Source organism: Lagopus muta, chromosome 12 (assembly GCF_023343835.1).
Source record: "Lagopus muta isolate bLagMut1 chromosome 12, bLagMut1 primary, whole genome shotgun sequence".
Taxonomy (NCBI): domain Eukaryota; kingdom Metazoa; phylum Chordata; class Aves; order Galliformes; family Phasianidae; genus Lagopus; species Lagopus muta.
In genome coordinates, this window is record NC_064444.1 from 11,617,899 (window position 1) to 11,639,002 (window position 21,104).

Sequence of the window (21,104 nt, forward strand, 5' to 3'; positions counted from 1 at the left end):
CATATTTCATGTCAAGACGGCCCTAACTGATTTGCTAGTTCAGACTACTATAGCTCTTCAGGTGCTGTCACTCTTCCCTTTGGCCCGCTGTTCACAACAGCAATTCTCTTCTCTGCATTCACGTCATGCAACTTGTTGTACTCTAGGGTCACACTCTTGACCCCAGCTTCCTAATCACATAATTCTTTGCTGTAAAAGCCTTATAAAAATGTGCTTGCCCACATTCAGACACATTTTGTATTGACTCTACTAACAACTTGGCTGTATCAGTTATCTGCTTTCACCTCCTCTGTGCCATTTTATCTGTTCTTTGAGGTTCCAAACAGTCAATCACATTCCATTGTTAAATGACATCTTCTAGACAAAGATTCCCTACAATGTATTTAAATTTGATACAACCAAATATTAAACACCCTACAAAGTATTTCATAATAGCAGAAGAATATAAATCTGATTTTATCTGATGATCTGTGAAGCTCCTTCCAACACAACACATGTTCCTTCTCTGCATAAGAACATTATTTTTTCCACACGGTGTGCAGAAGTTTCTGTCGCTGTGTAATACAGCTTACATGAAATTGCTCATCCTATGAAATACCAGACCAGCTGAACATAAGTAATGAATTGCTTTGCTACAAGCCTCTGATCTATGCAAAATTGGCTACTATGCAAAATTGGCTCTTTGGATGCAACTGCATTTGACCCAAAGTAGTATAAATGTTTTCATATAAGTTTCTTACCTTGTCTTGAAAATCTGGCTTCTAGTTAGCTTGTGGCAGGGAAAACAAAAACTGGCCGCAGCTCTTCCTCAAGACAATGCCTTACCCAGGCAGATCCCATGGATTCAAAGCTGAACAGCCTTGTCAGCCAGCCCAAGGAAGGCAAGCTCAAATCAATCCATTGTCTGCAGACTGCACAGGCTATGTGAGGAGCCACGGGAACCCTTCCTCAGCACTATGGAATATGGACCTCAGAACTTCAGGCACAGGCCACCTGCAACAGATAAAAGGTAAGCCCAGAGTCATCCCTGTATTTTTACACTTCTGTGAACACAACAGCCAACTCCAAACAGCCCGAAAGCCTCTCTAACATTTTGGAAGCATGGGGAAATCCTGTAGTATGTGCTGAGAAATTCTGCTGGAGAGAACAGCGATGATTCAAAGAGTCAGGAAAGAGATCACGATTATTACTCCCTCAGGGTACAACAGATTAATAGGAGCTCATCTGAAAACAGACAAAACTGTATGGGTGAAGCTGAGCCTCTCCTATGGACTCAGAACCTGCAAGAGACATGGCTGGTTCTTTAAGCAATAGCTGCAGTACAGTTTTATAGTGCACATTTAGTCTGTCTGTAAAAAGAGACGTTACAGATGAAGTAAAAAAAAAGACTTGTTCAAAATAATATTGATCAAATTGCCAGATCAGTGAACAGTGAAACAGGTATGTCTTCCTGTAGGTCTTTGTTACTGATTGACCGTAGAACCATTAGTGTGAATGTGCTTTCCTAATGGGTTAGCAGAATTGACTTCTGAATGACAATGTTTCTCCTCCAGGCTTATACAGCCCCAAAAGTGCAACGAATGAAGAAATTTTGCTGAATCTTAAAGGACAAAGGTCAAACAGAGGCAGATATATGCTCTCCCTGCCCTACAGTGAGTTCAACTTCTTTTTGCAAAGTGGAGAGTTTATTTTAAAATAATATTTTAATTGTGACAGTTAATTAAAAGGAAACTATAAACCTCCGTCAAAAAGCACAGCATCTATTCCCAAATGGGCTTCTGTACTTTGTTTCTGTTTTCTGGTGCATCAGCTACATGCACACTTTGCTTTGTATTTCACCAACAAAAGCTTAATAGCACTCTGGCAAGCAGGGTAGTGCTCCGAGAGGCTTAGTGAAGGACCTTTAAATGCAGGGAAGCAGATTAAAAGTTCAGTAAACAAGGTGAGGAACAGTAGTGATGAGGACTCAAAATGCCTCAGCAAAATGAGAAAGGTATAAAATTGACATGGCTTAAAAGCATCCTTTTCAAATGGGATTCTCCAGCACAAAGCGCTCCCAGTCTCCTCCTAGGCTGTAAAATCTTCCCATTCTGCTTCCACACACGCACTCAGTGTAAGGGAACAAAAGCAAGGTGGAACTACATGCAAAGACAAGAGGAACATGAATGCATGCCCCAGTGTGAGCAACTTCGGCCTGGCCGCAGGTACCACAGAACTCATGGGGTTCTTTGCTGCTGAGGATGCTTCCACACATGCACAGTACTGTGTGTCAGCAGCCAGTGAATGCCTGCTCCACAACCATACAGTATTATGCTCATAATAGAGAAAAAAAGACAATTTGGCTTAACAGCCAGCTGGCACTGCTGGAGGTTCCACAGGGTGTTTAATAACTTGGTTTTACAGAGCATCATAGGAGGAAGGCCTGCTGCCTGCCGAGGTTTGAAGTCAGTATTTCACTGTTAGAGACATGAAACCACTCTGGTCATTGGTGCTGACTGACTTCATGCCCAAGTTAACAATCATACCCAGCAAGTTAGCTGTCTCTTCTGATATGCCTGCCATTAAAATGGAAACTGCAAATCTTTGTGCAGTTATATAGCAATAAATTTATCAGAAATCCTTACAAGTACTCAGATAATCTAAAAAGCAGCAAGTGCTTAGTCACTGCTGAGAGGCAGCAAATCTGAACTCCTGGAAGGGAGGAGTGCTGTCCAAAGAACTGCTCACCTGGGGAAACTGCTGGCATTTTGTACATTATTCTTTAAAACTTTATCTAATAAATGTAGTTCAGTTTAATAAACTGATAAATATTCCTGAATGAACATAACCAATGATTTTAACATCTGGCACTAAAACTTAGGAGTAGATAAGTGCAAAGATAACAGATGAAATTTTCCCGTACCAGTGCAAGAGGAGGAAAAATCCTCCTGGCTTTTATCAGAATTTCCTCGTGCAGCCTCAGCCACTGAAACATGGATAAGGTAAAATAAATTGTTCAACGCTAATAGTGACCAAGGGGACACAGCATTGACAGAAAATATTTGAACACAGACTGCAAATAAACAGGTACTTTAATGAAAGACTTAAGAGACAAGTGAATGCTTTGTTCAACATTTTAAAAGCATATTTCATGGTGAGAAAGGACATGAAGCACGCACACACACACATCACTGCTTCTTTGCCAGAGTGCTGCTCAAGCCATCCTGAATGGCAAAACCAAGCCACTACTATCTCTAAGTATGAATAAGTGGAAAAAAGCCTGTTACATGGGACGCTGGGGTAATAGCTTCCTCCCATGAAAATTGGAGGTGGACCATTAGTGACATATAACATCAAGAAGTACACTTCCAAGAAGTCATGTACCTAGAAAATTATTTCTGGACCGAGAGGCCCAGAATTCTACTAAAAGATCAATTTGTACAGCAGCAGATTTGTTCCTGTAATCTCTTGGTGCCGATACATGGCACACCAAGCAGCCTACAACACTGTGCCCCAAGGCAGCCACAGCCCAAAGTCCTGGCCCAGAGATCTCCTGGCCATTTCCTAAGTACAAAACAAAAAATCTCTTCCCTACTTATGCATCTTCCAACAACCCTCCTTTTCTTCCTACATTCCTCTATTACAACATATTCTTCTGCTTAAGGAAAAAAAAATATATCAGAACAAGCAAGTTAAGCTTATTCTTACTGGCAGATGTTTGTCCTTTCTTTGAAGACTTAGCTCTCAGGTGGCTACAAGGAGGACAGGCTTCTTTCTTCAATTCAAAATCAAGGAGTCTTTCCTCTTCTTTTCATTCTCCTTTCAGCTCCCTGTCCAGACCACTTTCCTCTCACTGAGTTAAAAAGAGTAAATATTTTAGACTTATTACAATACCTTTCCTCCCCCAGAAGAGTTCCCAACAGGCTTTCCTAATTTGACTTCAAAGTTCCAAGCAGTTCCAACTGCCACTAAAATTAATGAGAAATGAGTGTGCTGCAACTTGAGGAATTAGGTCCATTCAGCATCAGTCAAGTAACACCAAGTCACTGTTCTCAGTGCAGAAATGAAGCCATTTTCAGGACAAAAACCAGAAGTGCAACATCCTTTTCCTTTCTTATTCTTCAAATTCAGCAAATCTCAGGTGGGAGGGAAAGGGGGAATTTTTGCCAGCTTTGAATATCTCTGAAATAGTTTCCAGTTTCTAAAACCCACCCAATATGATGGTAAGGGAAAAAATGAAAAAGCAACAAAAACCTAAAAAAAACCAAAAAACTGCTTTGCAGTTTGAAATCACAGATACTGCATCTACTGGGCTGTCTCTGCAACAGGACAATGCATTACTCTACCAAAAATAAAGCACAATCCTAGAACTACAAGAATTCAATAGATAACAAACATATCTCAAAATAATAAAATAAGACAGCAACAACTCTCAAAGTAGACTCAACTTGTTCTTTTGATTGTTATTTCTGAAAGTACAAGAAAATCAGATGAAATACACTACGAAATAGATATTCTAATAATGTAAGAGGAAATTAAAAGCAGATATTAGAGGGCTGCATGATTCAGAAAATCAGGAGACTGCTACTGGTAATTGCTATTTATAAGTACTCCCAGTGCTTTATCTTACATGAGTTATAGAGCAGGCTCAAACTGTAGACCTTACTGCATGTTTTCTGTATATGCAATAGTGGTGCATTTGTACCGTTGTACAGAAGGTTGTCAGCACTTCCACTATAAACCTTTTACTAGGGATTTTAAATTTTGTCATAAAACAGTGTGTCAGGATGAAAACTGGCATGGGCAGTTGCAGTCTATTAACAGCACAAGTTAAATGCTGCAAATACAGTCACAGAAACGCAGAAGCTAGAAGGGGCCTCTGAAGATCACCAGTTCCAACCTCCTTGCTCAGCAGGGTCAGCTAAAAGCAGGCTGCCCAACTTGAATATCTTGAAGACTCCAAAATCTATCCAGGCAACTTGTTCCAGCATTTGATTACCTTTGCAGTAAAGATAATAACACTTTCATGCATATATATGTTATTAATTATTATATACTGTATATCATATTAAAAAAGAAGTTTCAAACCAGTAAGAATGAATACCATTGTTAGCTTGCCATGATCCAACTATATTAAAAAGAATGCAACCTTGAATTCATTACTGCAGTATCTTTGTACTTATACAAAGACAACCAGCTAACTGACCATAGAGTAGTAATGCTGCCATGTACTTAAACTAACATGCTAACCCAGCCCCCATTTGAAAATATGACTCTCCTTAGTTCAGTAATTACTGATACATTTCTTGAAGGCCAAAGACAGTACAAAAGCTTACATGCCACATGTCTAATCACAGTGATATCCTGGGCTGATATAACCTTGGTAATCTGTACCCTCAACAAGTACCTTGGAAAAAATAGATGCCAGCTTTATTGATTTCATACAGGCTTAAGATGCTGGCAAAGAATCAGCCATGAAACTGTTCTTTGCTCTTCAGTCAATTCTCTCATCAGCAAAAGAGACAGAGCCTCCTTCCCAAACACAAAAGGTGACAAGTTTGCATTCTGCCTGCAAATCCAAAGCACACTTAATACAAGTTTTCCTGGTTGCTTTGTTAAAAGACCGATTCTTCTCACATACACACAGAAAGAAAGAAAATCCATATTGAGAAGGCTCTAATTAACAGATCTTTCTTCACCGCAGACAAGTACCCAGAGATGAAAAAACGCAGATTACCTGCTTCACACTGATAAAGAGCAGAAATGGAACCACCATCAGCTGTGGAAAGGCATTCCATTGTATTTAGGTAAACCACTACCTAACGCACTTTTCATAACTCTTATCAAAATAAGAATTACAGCCTAAGGTATTGGTATGTTGATCAAAAACCTTATAGGCCTTCGCAGGATCAATATTCTCTTCCTCTCTCTCTTTTCTTTAATAGCCAGGCTAAGGATGATGTTTGCTCTTTAGCATCCTTAGTATTTAGTACTGCATCAAAATCAATATCTTTTGCATCCTCCCCCATAAAGTCAGAGTTGAAAGCATTGGGACATTTGCTACTCTGCTCCCCATTACCTAAAATTAAACATCAATCACCACAAAAAGATAATGGGTTTTGTTTCTGAGTCAGAAACAGGCATTATTCTTACCTATTCACATGCTGAACTCTACCTGATCTAATTCCCAAATCTCAGTCTCCTCAGCCAAACACATACAAACACACCTACAACCACCCAGGAAAGAAACATCAGAGAGCACTGCAAATTCAGGAGCTTGATCTGTAAGTCTCCCTCACTTTTAAGCACGCCTGCTTCAGTAGAGTACAGCATATTGCTAAGGCATACATGTCAGGAAACTCAACTAGTAGAACATTTTACTTGGTCACACAGTTTATTTTAAACAATATACATAAGTCCTTTAAAGTTACTCAAAATACCTTTTCTTAAGTGAGAAGGGATTGAGAATTACTTTGATTGATCTCAGCCCAACCATTTGATTTCCATGGTCCTGACAGACCTCTAAGTAAGTTCCTACAAAAACCTTTCTTCCCCATGTTCCTTACTTAGTTTGGATAAAGAAAACATGCCTGCAATGTTGAATGTGTTGATAAAAGTTTTAGAGAAGTTGTGAAGTAGCTGTTCCAAGAACACGGAGTTTTCACTGCAAGACAATTTTGGGTGAGCACACTCCACTTGAGACTAGACTAGTTTTTGTTTCAGATGTTTAGTTGTGCAGACCTCTGTAGGCTAGGTCAGAGAAGAGATGCATATAAACTCTCAGAGTTTGGAAATGCAAACTCAGACTTCCTTCATGCTGTACCTGTTCTCTAGCACAGATCCTAATAAAGTTTAATGTAATATAGTACTTTTTTCCCATTATTTATTGTCAAATCAGCATGTCTTCATAGGAAAATCCCCAATTCCATTTAAATTACTGTTTATTTCAGATCCTCCTTTATCCATTTCTTTCTAGACCTACTTGTCCTTCGGCACTTTTGAAGTAAACTTCCCAGCAAATCCTATCTGTAATCTTTTGCATTGAGGTGCAGCCTTAGAGAGCACAAAACAGATTTCTTTTGGATGAAACATAACTGGAAGACTGCCACTAATGTACTTCAACTGCTAATCAATGCGTCATCTGTAGAACCAGAGCTTTTCTGAACTGCACTTAATGCAGGCACTGGGATCACTTAACTGCTCTGCTTTACAGCCCTGCTCTCACCACACTGCCCCAGATGAGGGCACAGTCTCACACAACATCCTCAGCGCTCTTCTGGCTCAGCCTTACCTTTTCCAGGGCCCTAAACAACGCTTTATGACTACAGGTAGGGCTGGCCAAGGGTCATGCTGCTATTTATTTCAAGTTCATTTTAGATAAAATACAGTATTTTTACTTCAATTATACTTAAATATAAGTATTTAAATATACTTCAGTATTTCATTTAAACACTGTTTCGGAAGAGAGAAATTATTTCCTTGATGACATTCAAATAAAATATTAACATTAGGGCATTAAAACTTGGCTGGAGCCATTTATTAAGAAATTCAACACGGAGTTGTGGGTTGGGTTTTTTTGTTATTGTTTTTGATAAACTCAAAATTGTTCACAGAGGATGCAAAAATTATTCTTAAGCTTCTTACAAGTCTGCTAAGGTTTTCCTACTGCTCCACTCACCTGGCCACTCTACTGATCCTAAGTGAGAGCCCTCAGTTTAACTCTGTAGGTGCAAGTTTTCAAAGCGTCTGTTGCTGTTTTCCACTGGGCCTGAATACCAGTTATTTACAAGTGCAGCTCTCCATCAGCCATGTAATCCCCTGTTCAGTGTCTCATACTGTGGGACTGTGGGCAATGATCTACAAGCTGTGATTACAGATCCCTTGTATGCAGAGCTGAGCTATGGAAAGAATCTCGAGAGACAGAGATCTTGAAAATCTCTCTATAGGTCTCCCACTCCCCAGAATCCTTGTCTTCAGCAGTCCACTATGCTTCTGTTTTCTGCTTCAGCACTTAGGGCTTCTGTTTTTGACTGCACTGCCTGCTTCCTTCCAACCGACCCAGCAAACCTCTTCCAAACCAGAAGCATAGAGACAGCAAAGCCGAGACAGAACAGCCCCACAGCTGTTTGTAACATTTCACAGAAATATTACATCGTAACACTTCATAGCTCAATGACAGCAACTAAAAGAAGGGCAAGTTCACCCCTTTCAGGCCTTATAATGACTCTCTCAACTGTATGACAACTGCTAACGCTGAACAGATGTCTTCCGAACACCGTGGAAAGAATATGGCATCATTGATATGCTGTTCTGATGGATTTCTGGAATGAAAGTCACTGTATAGCTGCATTCTGAAGACGTGTTTTCTGCATCATTAATGCAATACATAAGCTGTACAATTATACATCCATATGTCATTGCCCAATTTATCTAATAATATGTAAAAGTGTATTAGGATGGTTTCATTTGGTTGCTCTGCAAATGGTCTTTTGGGAGCGTATTTCACTAAAGCTTTTGTGTAGCACTAACAGGCAAAGCACAGGAAAAAACATTGGGCCCTTTCTCTAACTATCTCATCCCCAAAATGCCCCAAAATAAAAATGGTAGCATTACCAAACTCTGGATTTGCACGCTTTTATAATAAAGAGACCTTTTCATAGGGTGTGCTACAGCCCAGTCTTCCCTTCCCGCACCAAGAGGAACCATTTTAGAACCAATTCCACTGCATTAGGTTATCATGTGCCACGACATCTCAATCTGACCCACTTCTTCAGCTTTGATGGGGTTTGTTTACATGGGAAGAAATCTGATTGAAAGCAGCAGGAGATTACAGCTCTGCCTAACCAGAATATTTTTCCAACTTACAGTGAGTAATGAACACATACCATTGGACACTGCTGCCTTGTGGACTGAGCACAGAGCCAACCAGTCCGGGTTCTGCCCCTTAAGGCAGAAAAGGCAAAGAAAACAAACAAACAAACACTGGATGATTTTTGAGAGGCCCAAGACACTGGTGGGGTCCATCCCCCCACAGTGGTTAACAGCAGCCAGGTAGCAGAGGATGCTGCGGTCTGACAGCCTTAAGCTCTATGCCAACTGCTGTCTGGGCAAACCCAGGTATGGCCCTCTACCTTCACCAGACAGAGTGATACGTTCCAGAAAAGCAAAGGTGCCTTCACCTTTTTCCCCAGAAAGGCTGTGTTGTTTCCCATCCAGGACACATTCCTCCCAGTAGGTGACTGCAGAATATTTTGGCCTCCCTTGTTTTAAGGAGATGATTTTTCTGCATACAATTCATTCTTATGACAAGAATGAATGGAAAGCACATAAGGTTGTTAACTTTATACCACCATTTATGCACAAGATGCAACATATGATATATAGGAGAAAATTTGCTTGAAAAGGCAAAAGGCATCTGATTTAGCACACAACAGTAAGTATAAGGAGATATGATAGTTCAATTACTGATACTATGCTAAAGCCTACTCAAGACTTACTGTTTAATTACCTTTGGGCTACACAAGTTGTTAGGCTGTCAGCAGCATATGTAGAAAGTGCATAGGTGGGCATCTACAGGCTAAGAACGCCGTGCATTGGTGGGGCTATTTGCTACAAGCACGCAAAGAAATCCAGGTGCTAGATTATTATCTTCCACATAAAACAGACAAAAGAGCTGCATGGCCTGGAGCACACTATTGCTGGTAGATTTCAGGAGGACAAACCACACTTACTGGAGAATCACTGGAGGTGCTCCTGGAGAACAGTTAATGCTGGGGTAAAGGAACGGAAGAGCCTGAGCTCTTCTGCCCTGAGCTGCACAGAAATCCAGCTGAGACTAAGCACAAAAAGCACCATAGTAAAAAAAAATCATTTAAACTCAACTTGGCTTTGCAATCTCATGCTGCTCCTTTGAAGATATGCATTATGTATGACACTCGAGCTATAAGAATATTTTCTCTTTATTCAGTCCAGGAGCATCATCTCATGAGTATCTCTCTCACAGACAGCAGTCCTAAATATCCCTCCTATAATCCTAAATACTCTGTCTGCTGCTGCTTCCTTAAGTACTTAGTGACCACGCTAGTCGTTATGGAACATGCTTGCTCAGACGTGGATATGCTTCCTTGCATACAGCCTTTTTCCAGCAACTGCACATCATTTCTCACTTGATTACTCCACATTTTTATACAGCCAAAGCACCATCATGAGCTCTGGCCCCTGCTGCACTTAGCCTTTGGGGCCTACCTGCTCCCAAGCAGAAGCCCTGCAGCAGGGGCAGTTCCCTTGTTCACCCTAAGTCTAGTACACTGTTGTCTGCACATGTTCCTGAGCTAACACACGTCCAGGAAAAGTGACATCTTCTCACTTAGAAGTCCATAAGAACAAAAAGATTAAACTCCAGCAAGAATGACCCTCTAGACAAATTGTCTGATCTGAAATATGAAAGTGTGAGAGTTTTTCAGCCAACAATTAAGAATCTAGTCTCCTTCCAAGAAAAACCTCTGTTATTTCTGCTGACAAAGTCTCAAATTCATCCCCTAGCAGCAGCCAAGCATACTTCAGCTTGACAAAAGTCAATTCAGCAGAAACAAATCTTACCGAATGGACACACAAGGTAACGTCAGCTATGGGAAGCACAGCTAGCTACGCCCACGCCTAATCTTACAGACTTGTTCTTCAGCACTGGGCAATGAGGGTAATGCACAGCATTGCTAAGTGCATCACTTCTTAATGATCTTTGAGAAGTAAAAGAGAACCATGAATTTCTTCCTGAGCCATGTCTAAAATGGTGATGTCTGTGAACACCTGTAGCAGATTGAAAACATTTCGCGCTCTGCAGCATTTACTGAATTCTTTACTCCCTTCTAACAGACATCCAGTAGCAGCAATATTCTCTAATTACTGTTTCTGACCAATTATCAACAGTTTCAAAAGCAGTGACACTGTTTTTATAAGTGCATTTCCTCATGATAGTACCAAACAAAATCTGCAGGCTTTTGTGCTTGCACACTATTCATGATTTGAGAATGGAATTGTCCAAATCTGATATGACTGGTGATCGTTTTTGCCATCACAGCTCAGTGTATTTTACTCATCTTTTAGGTCACCAAGTGCACTGGAAATATTTATATAAATTCAGAATGAAAAGAGTGACTTTGTAACTCTGCAGGAAGAAGTCGAAGCTTTTTGTTCCTGCTTGTCAGGTCTCCAGAGTGGTTAGGATGAACCTCTATGATGATTTTAAATATTTTAAAATTTGCTTTTTTTAAAAAAAATTGTTATTATTAACACAACACATTTCTTTGTACTACTGTTCAACAAGGTTATATAGCAGTTTTGTTTGTTTTAAGAAAAAAAATGTAATAGCTACTTCAGCATAATTTTTTGGCACTAGCCTTCTAGTGGGGGTTAAAGATACAAATATTAAAATACAAAGTTAAAATACGAGTCATTTTCACAAGTACTAATGAAAAAATAATCTACTTTCCTATTTTCTAGAATAATATTTACCATCTCTGACAGCCTCATTGCTGCATATATCAGAATTGTCTTTTAACAACTTGAAAGATCCACCTATTTTCCTGTGATTATTTTATCCCCTGTTTAGGTTGGAAGTGTAATAGCTCCTTTCTGAATTGCAGCATTTGCAGAGCATCCTGGGATTTATTGTTAATATTTTGATGATGGTTTACAGAGCATACTTGGATTTCCAATGGTATTGCTTTGTTTGGTTCGACAGCTGGAAGCCCCAGGAACCTCAGGACGATATGCTCTGTCAGAAATGTCAGACAAGTCAATTCCAGATATTTAGTAAATAACAGCAGTTCCTACTGTCACTCATGTTAGCCACTTAACTACATAGCAAGAACATGGAATAGGTCAGCATGTGCTTGCTCTCTTGCAGGCAGCTGCACCCACTGCTGACTGCAGCGGTGTAGGACTGGAGGCCACAGTGCCAACCCTCAGGTATGAGCTCCAAGAGCACAGCAGGAAGTGCACTAGGTTGGGGAACCCAGCCTGCACTCTTTGGACGACATGAGCAGTTTAGAAGAACTTTGAATGCTTGTGTGCCTTTCCCATGTACACCTTTACCTCAGCTCCAGCCCCACAGCTGCGTTAAGATAAAATGTTCTAAATCCATGAAGTTAGAATATAGCCCTTACACAGATATCAGATTGAAAAGTTTCTTGTTAAAACTCTCATGGGGGCGATAGCAAAGAAATATTTTGTGATTTGATGGCAAAAATGACATAATTCACATTTAAACAAAACCAGAACAACAAACTACGAAAACCAGCAATCTTCACAGTGCTTTTCCACAAGAAATATCATTCTCCCATTCTGTACTGTAGCACAAAGATGACATACATCTATGTTAGCACCTATATGCACATGAACATTTGCTGCCAGCGTTACCAAAGTAATGACTACGTAAACATTGCAGGTATTACCCAGCAGTGGCCTCTCAAAGATGCTTGGCGTGGGCTGGGGAGTCACAGAACTGAAATTCTTGCATCTTAAAAGGCAACAGGCATTAGGTATAAAACTGCATGCAGGAGATCTTCAGAAGCCAAGATTCATTTAGAGTAACACTAACCAACATATTAATTACTTAGCAAATATTAATTGGCTTGGAATTTCGACACATACTCTACAAGTGAATAAGAACATAAGAGTTTCATTACAAATAATGTAATGCTCTTGTAAAATGAACTACTAAATTACTTGAGCAACAAACTTTGAAAACCAGAAGAAAAAGATGAATGGTGCAAAAGGATTTTTGATCAATGAGGTCAAGGGTATAAGAAATCTGGCAAATAGAGAATAGGAAACCCTAATAAACATGTTTGCGTCAAATGAAAATTGGGCAGTTCAGAATCAAGTTTGTGATGACTCAAAAAGACGATCGTTGGGGGAGGAAAGTACTTTTGAATTGCCAGAAGTGAATTTTACTGAGAAGATTAGGAATACCTATTGTAAAACGTCCTGATAAAAGCTCTATAGTTTGCTAAATAAAGGCATATTAACAATAACATCAGAAATGAACTACAAACACTCGTGAAAAACAGATGGGCACAGGCACTGTGGTAAGATTATGAATTCTCTTAACAAGATGATAAGACTATATTATCAGTAACTGGATTCGAAGAACAACGTGAAAAAGAGAGAAAAAAGAATTGCAGACAGGAGAGCAGAATATGAAGACATATTCTTTCCACATAGATCAGCACTTTCCTGTATGTGGAAAAGGACTGGGGAAACCAAGATAAGAAATCTCCCCCCAGTCACAGCCCATCAGAGCTCAGGGCTGAGAGGAGAGCACGAGGCAGTGCTCAGCACAGGGCTCACTGGGAGCAGCACAACCACAGCTCTAGTGCTGCTCCTCTCACAGCCCAGCTGCAAATTGCCTGGTCGAGGTTCCATGCTGGAAGCTGTCACACTTCAAGCTCCTGTTGTGTTCAGGAAGAGTTAAGCCAATAACTTGTTGCCTCAGACAGCTTCACATCAGTGTAATGACAGCAAGTGGCAGGATACTAACTTTGGGATATCAATTTTAATTACTTGCTCCACAACAGGATTGTTAGGTAACCTCAGGCAAGTCATTTAAGTTCAGGCTTTACAGCTTTGGTAACCTGAAAGAGGAGCCTGGATCAGGTAACTCTTCACCAGACAGCCCCATAACAAAGCCCCTACAAAGCCCACTGTTTTGTCTTCCAGGGTATTTCAGTGCACAGACTGATTGGATTTGCCACAGATGCAATTGGACAAATGCAAAAGCAGAGCCTTTATTTGATTGCAACAGTACTTGCCTTGCCTTGGGCTGAAATTATGGAAAATGCAAGAGATTTTAGCACACTTCTTCCTTACCTCTAGGTACAATCCTAATCAGAGAGAGAGTCCAAATCCAAAGCTGTGAACATATTGTCCTAGAAGATACTTGAATTTAATTAAAGTGCTTTCAAAGTTTTCTAATAAGTTTATCTGCACGGATTGAAAGGTGAGAGGTTAAGACACACTAAAATAATATCCTAAAGGAAAAAAACAAACAAAAACATACCATTAAGTGGCAATACACATCTTCTGCTCTCTGTGCCTCAATCTCCCTTGACAAAACTGAATGCTGCCTTATCCATAGAAGAGACAGAATCTGATCTAGAATGACTGCAGTTATGAACTGCTATATAAGAATAACCCATGCATCATCATACACTTTTGGCTCAATTAGTGCTAACTATAGCTTTTGGGAAAAATCACAAATACTTTGGTAGACTTCTTCCAAAAGAATAGTCAAAGAGGAAAAAGATTTGCTCTTCATGAAAACAAATGGAACTTTCAAATGTTGATTTGGTTCAAATTATACCTCTTTGATCAATCCAACTGGTAGTATTTCCATAACATCCTTTAAAAAAAGTCTACACTATAGATAGCACAGATGTTTATACAGTTGTGACTCTGCATAAATCTTGTTCACAGGTCCAAGTATTTTCAGTGTATCCTCAATCTTCTAAATAAAAAAAAAAAAAAAATCAGCTGTTTGAGAGCAGCTTGTTATATAAGGAATAGTATTCCATAGCTAACTATAGTTCATAACTGAAAAGTTGTGCTTTGCTGGAATGATTATCAGATGTCATCAGGTGACACATTAGAAATGCATTTCCCAATTTTTCCTAAAACATTTTCAGGAGCACAGAGAGATGATATTGCTTCTGAAACGCACATCTCAGTGCTTCTGCCCTTCTACCCATCTTGTAAGTACCTGCACCTTGCATGAGCTCTGGACAGCTAGGCTATTGTTTATTCTTTTATATTCGCTGGGAGGTTTTCCTGGAGGCCGCTGTCTTTGCAGTGACTGTACAAGTCAAGGTTTCACTCTCAGTAACACATCCTGCTATAATTATGTTTAGTCTAGTGCTTTAAAAATAATTTATTTCATCGACTCTACACTTGGAGCCCAAAGCAGGGAGCTGAACGTTTTACTGAACGCCTGAGAGAACAGATTTGAAAGTCTCAAATTACTTCTTCAAAAAACAACAACAAAGTACCTCACTTCCAAAAGATGCCTTTTCCAAACATCATGTAACAGTCCCTAAATTAAGGATGCAATTTGTTGTTAAGGACCCCCCGTTACACGTAAATGTGATAAACCTTTGAGGGTTCTGTCTATCATATCCTCAGAACTCAGAGAGTAAAAACATTTATAAACTTCATAATTATGAAGTTAATATATTTTCTGGCAAGAAAGATCTGATGCTTCACGAAAGATGTCCTTTTTACTCTTGATGAGATCAATTTATCCAGATAGACAATGTAATTCAGAGGGCACAGAAAGAGAAAGTTATCACATATAAGTTACTAAGCAAAATTTAAATCAGAACTTTGATTGTAAGGCCAATCTGCTGCAGAAAGTGCAGTCTTCATAGCTACCAAAATTATACAAGAAGTATTTGGGCAAATCATTCCTACTGCTGAAAGATTCCATTGCTGGAACCATCTCCATTTAATCCAAGTTAATTGGTAAATTGTTTTGTATCACGAGTCATCTGAAATGCAGTCAGAATTCTTGGGACTTCAGCAAGATGAAAACACAACAAAACCAACAGTTATGCATGCTCTGAAGTTGCAAAGTTTAGTCTGACTCAGAAATAGATTCATTAAAAAGCAATGACTTCATATTGCATCCCTTGCACCAAGAAAGGGCTTTTTTTTTTTTTTTTTTTTTTTTTTTTTTTTTTTTTTCATGGATTACTCTTAATCTAGAAAGTTTCCCACTGACTGAGGCAGTGTGTGTTCCGAGTCAGTCCCCCTACAACAAAGGGCTGCCAAAACACTGCTGTCTTTTCCCTGCTGCAGCAGCAGCAAAGCTCCATCCATCATTGCACAGGTAATTCCAGCACTTCTGAACTTGGGAAATCAAGTCTCAAAACCTTAACCTTCATATAACTTCTGTGCATTATGTCCTAGGCTAAAAGAAATGGAGGGGGAAAAAAATATATATCTGTTCCTTCTGCTCCCTCCAGAATTCTGTAATTCAGACTTGCATTAACATACCTTTCAAAGCTCAATAAGCAGCCACAGCAATAAGCTGTGACTTAAAGCTCGATAAGCAGATACACAGCACAGAATTCTGTAAAGTAAGCAAAGGGACTTAAACATAGAAAATACCCGTAAACCTACTGGAAACCCATTAATACTAACAGCAGAGAAATCTGCAATGCAGTATTTCTGGTTTTGTCCCATTTCTGATGAGGCTTGTACATCTCTCTGCAGCCAATCCCACCCAGGGCTTTCCAGCACTGTCTCTCTCTCAGATCCACACTCTGCTACAAGTGCTTACCAGTCTTCTCCAGAGCCTCACTGGCTCCCTGTTCCCACCAGTGCCCACACTGCTCTGGTTCTCCTCTTATTCCCACCATGAAGTCAGCTGGAAGCTCCTGTCCAGGCATCTGCAGCCTCAACAGATCATATTGTTGTATTACTTCTTTTGTTCTCTTGCTCAACTCCTTTTTTCCTTTTTTTTTTTTTGCTTAACCTTATTTCAGTAATGACATCTCTGTTTTCACTTTAAGGTCCAGTGTAAATCCAAACCCTGAGCCCCAGGGAAAATGCACTGGGAGAGCTCTGCTTAGCCCCTGCAAGCCCTGGGCTTGGGCTTGCTAGACAGGTGCAGAAGCCTCAGAAAATTTAATAGTCAATTTGATTAACTCATATGTATCAGGTAGATATGCCAAAGCCGGGTAAACTTTCACACAAATAGCAGAAAGAGCATTTCCTGCCCTCCCATTAAGCTTTCATCTCTTTTCTAAGATGACAGTATAGTTTATTAATGAAACATCTGCAATGAATCTTAACCAGGACAGAAATGAGTGCTTTTCATTCTTTGGAACAGCTGAATCTCTTTCATCCAAAATGTAAAATAATTTTTTTTTGGATTGCCAAATACTCGGGAAAGAGACACAGTTGGAGTGACGTTAATTCTTTCAAGTGCTCAATTAATTCTTATTGTATAAAGTTTGTAAGAAGTATTCTCCAAGATCTGCAGGTGCTCTGGTATTCTGTATTAAACAGCTCAGATACCGTTTCTCTCAGAAGCATCCAAAAACACACAAATAGGATTTTTACTTACAGAATAAAAAGATACATTCTACGTGACATTAGAACTACGTACTAGTACAGATCTTTATTGCTACAGTAATGAGTAAAGAAAATGATATATATTTAACTCTGCTATCATTAAAGATTTAAGACTATTGCAATAATTTTCTGCTTCTCCTTCACTTTATTGAGCTTAGTCAGACTGATATATTGCTGTGTACTTCATTCATTCCTGTTGATGGATGACATGAAGTACGCAGACAATGCCAGTGTCCAACTAAAAAGAGGAATTACAGAAAAGAGAAGATAAGCAGTTGTAGATGAAGTGCTGATTAATAGATTACCCCCCTCCCCATCAAGTCTGAGCCCATATTTTAAACTGCCAACAGCACTGCAACTGAATCATAGAATGAATGAGTATTTCCGGAATCCAGAAAATACTGAAGAGCTGACATTTTTCCAAATTAATCCTTAACAGCTTCTTTCAAGATTTATTTCTTTCCCTGAGCTTCAGACAAAATTGGTAACGGTATGACCTGAGTTTCATGATTTCTAGTTGTGAGGGAACGAAGAACTTCTTAGATAAGAAATACTTTCTTGTCTTAGTTTTCACTGGAATACTTCAGACAGTATTGCTAACTTCAGTAACACTCATTCAGAAAGAAGGTAAGGTAGCAGGCCTGTTCTACTTTTGCTATATGAAATGGAGCTCTTCTAGATAATTAGAAAATAATCTTAGCTTAGGTAGCTACAAGGGAGATAGAAGAGATATAAAAGATAGTCTTGTAACTATGAACTTTTATGCAAATAGTTTACCTTACAGAAACTAAACCTTAGGAGTCAAGTAATCAATGGTGGAAGAGATGGACAATCTGAAAACAAACTATCCTGAAGACTGATCACAGAAGAGAAGAAAATATTTCTGGAGAGTCCTTCAAAGAGCAGAAGTTCAACAGTAAATGTAATGCGTGTGGCTCAAATGGAATCACAGAATTGTAGGGGTTGGAAGGGACCTCTAGAGATCATTGAGACCAACCCCCCTGCCAAAGCAGGTTCCCTACACCAGGTCAAAATAGAGTTATACACTGTATGAAATCTTGCATGTTGACAGCTTCCAAGGAATACAAAATGGTGGAGTGAAGCAATTCAAAATGGAGGAGGAATTCAACCGAAGAACTCCATGATCAAGATTAATACTAAAAAATAATACTGCTTTCAGTGCAACAGTGGAGTAACTTGATAGGAGAGTCGTCTATTTTCAACTACTTCAACAATTGTAAATATTATTCTCTTATCTCCAGTTCTTCAAGCAAGTGAATTTATGCTAATTCAGACACTATCTGCGACAAACTCCATTTCAACTTTCCACACATGTCTTTAAAACATAACATTCACTTCTAAATAGAAAATAATGTTTTATCATCAGTTTACCAAGTGCTGATTCTTCTTTTGTTCCACTACACAGAAAAAAATCAAGCCCAGAGGAATGTTTTTCAGATGGATGTGAATTCCACCGGTTACTATTGAATTTTTTCTTTAAGTAAATTGGCCCTCCTTTAGACATTTGCTTTCTGGTATGATAGATGATGATGCCATACAAATGAAAACTCAGTTCATTTACATTTTAATTATTGCAGAATCATAACAACTTGCCATACTAGAGTACAGCATGTCATACAGCACGTTATCTATGCAACATGGCAAATAACTGTCCCTCAGTGTCAGTGTGAAGTCATGTAATATGTCTTAAATGCTTTATTCCAGGCAAATTATATCCTAAAGAAAGTAGAGCTAGGTTAACGGTATCACTGGCCTGTTGGTGACTGACAGGCTCAGAGCCCACGTGCCCGTGAGAGAAAGAGGTGGCGTTGGCTGGCAGCTGTATTCTGGGTGGAACATGGGACTTGACTCAAAGGGTAAAAAGGGTATTTTAAGTTCAGCAGACACTTGGTGATTTCTTTATGTTTTCAAAGGTCAGTTACACTGAGCTAGATCACTGATCTCTAACCAACTCTCCTTCAGTTACAGTCAGAAATGGAACAGAGGGTAGGGAGGGCAGCAGGCATGCCAGGTCACAAAGATACAAAAACTGAAAAAAAAAAAGAGCCCACTAAAATACAGACATTTAGAAAGCCCTTCTATGAGAGTGAGTCTAGTACAGCTTATTTCTGTTATTTACCTGGTGTGAGCTGGTACTGACCTTTGTCTCTCCTGGTATTACTAAGGCAGCAAAACTTCCAAGCGCTTCCCTGCCTTCCCCAAGGTACAGATTACACAGGTCTCTAAAGCCCAGATCAAAGCCAGCATTGACCGAGATTCCCTGACATGTGCACCCAGGGAACCCATGTGAAAAACCATGAACGTTCCAAGGAGGAGATCCGGAGAAGCACCTGCACTGATTTAAAATATCCCCGTGGTGGTCAGCTGGGTAAGCTCTCACTAATAATTACTACCAGGTCAAGCAGGACTGGCATTTTAATCACTAACGAGCTAAAACAATCACATGTGCTAAACACCTGAGAATAAAAAGCCTATGAGCCTGAGTTAGGATAAATTAACATGTGTCATTTGCTAGCACTTCTCCATTTTCTAGCAAAAACCAATTTTTCACCACAGTCAACAAGCCCCACATATATTTACTCTTCTAACAAAATCAAGTTTCCACCTTACCTTAAGGTAGATGCACAGAAAAACTGGCACAAAACTGATCTGTTTTTAATCAATACATTGAAAAAATATTAATCTTAGAGAGCCTAAGTTCTTCCAAAACATGAACAACTTTCACAACCCCCCATAGTAAAATCTCACCCACAGCCAACAGGTCTTTTTTCAGAGCAAGACCAGCAGTGATGCCATGTGCTCCTCAGTGCTGGAAATGCCATTACCATAAGGCAAGACAAAACAGAGCAATTCCTTTCTCTCCATTGCCTTTAAGGATTTCTAGCATTAAACTGCAAAAGAAATACAGGTCAACACAGAACATTTTTTGGAGAAAAAGACAGGCATACAACATGCTGTAACAAGAAGAATAATACTTCCTTTCTGTAGAAATTCAGACCAGGTCATCTGGCTACTATAAAGTCTGTCGTGCTTCAGCCTTATACAGGATTTGCTATTAATAAATAAACATGTAAAGGATCTCTGTTGTACTACATGTAAAAGTAAATGGAATCCTTGAGAAGTATAATGCACAAGGACTGATGTCAGCTAGAGCTGCAGGAGTTCTTGGTTAGACTTGCAAGTCTCCTGCAAAATAAACAATTCCATGCTCGCAAACTCTCTAAATCCCTACATTCAGCCTCTGCAAACTTCTGTTGGCAATATTTTAAACAACTGTTTATCAAAAATTAAATCAAGAAAGAAAAAGATGCATGACTAATTGAAGAAGATATGTATTTATGACAGAAAAACATTATTTTTTAATCTTTAAAACTTAAACTCTTTGAAGAGTTGCTAAGTTGCATCTTGAGCATGGTAGGGGAGTAAGAATAGGAGACAGCATGCAAATTCTCACCAAAGGACTAACCTTCCTGCCTTTTGAAGTCTACAGAGATGCATGGAAATCAGCTGGCAGGGACAAACCTGGTAGGAATTTGTGTCCTTTATCACTTGAGTGTTATCAAATCATGATTTTATTTTTTTCCAGTTAAAAGGTGAAGTTACATGATAAAAGAGGAGATAAACACACAGTCTAATATATTCTTCATTCACAGAAATAACACTGATAATTTGTAATGCTAAGATCAATTGTAATGTCAGTCCAGTAACTCTTGGAGCCCTTTATTAGAGGCTTAATCATTGTGATGATATTGAAAATAGTTTACTGAGAACTTTGAGATAAAATGAGAGTGATTAAGCAGATGTCCTTGAAATTAAAACTGACTTTTCCTGTACAAAGAAATGCTCAGATCAAACACTGGATTTACTTCCACAATTTCAATGAGAGCTCTTCAATATCTACTAGCAGGAGTCATAGGCACTTCCCTTTCTATCTCCAACTGCAGTGAATCTTAGACAAGGAAAGGAAAAAT

At 39.3% G+C, this 21,104-nt stretch overlaps 1 protein-coding gene across 6 annotated transcripts in view; it reads right to left on the reverse strand.

Moving 5' to 3' along the window:
• The window catches only part of VSTM2B (V-set and transmembrane domain containing 2B), a 177,030-nt gene that overhangs the window by 99,299 nt on the left and 56,627 nt on the right, over positions 1–21,104 (reverse strand). For 2 of the 6 annotated variants that reach the window (XM_048958638.1, XM_048958635.1), the window contains 2 exons: positions 3,688–3,832; positions 741–993 (listed from right to left, as the gene is read on the reverse strand). The gene's annotated coding sequence lies outside the window, so the exon portion shown is untranslated. Of the gene's footprint in view, positions 1–740; positions 994–3,687; positions 3,833–19,252; positions 19,421–21,104 lie in introns of those variants that run through there. The other 4 variants (XM_048958637.1, XM_048958636.1, XM_048958641.1 and 1 more) reach the window with 3 other exon arrangements.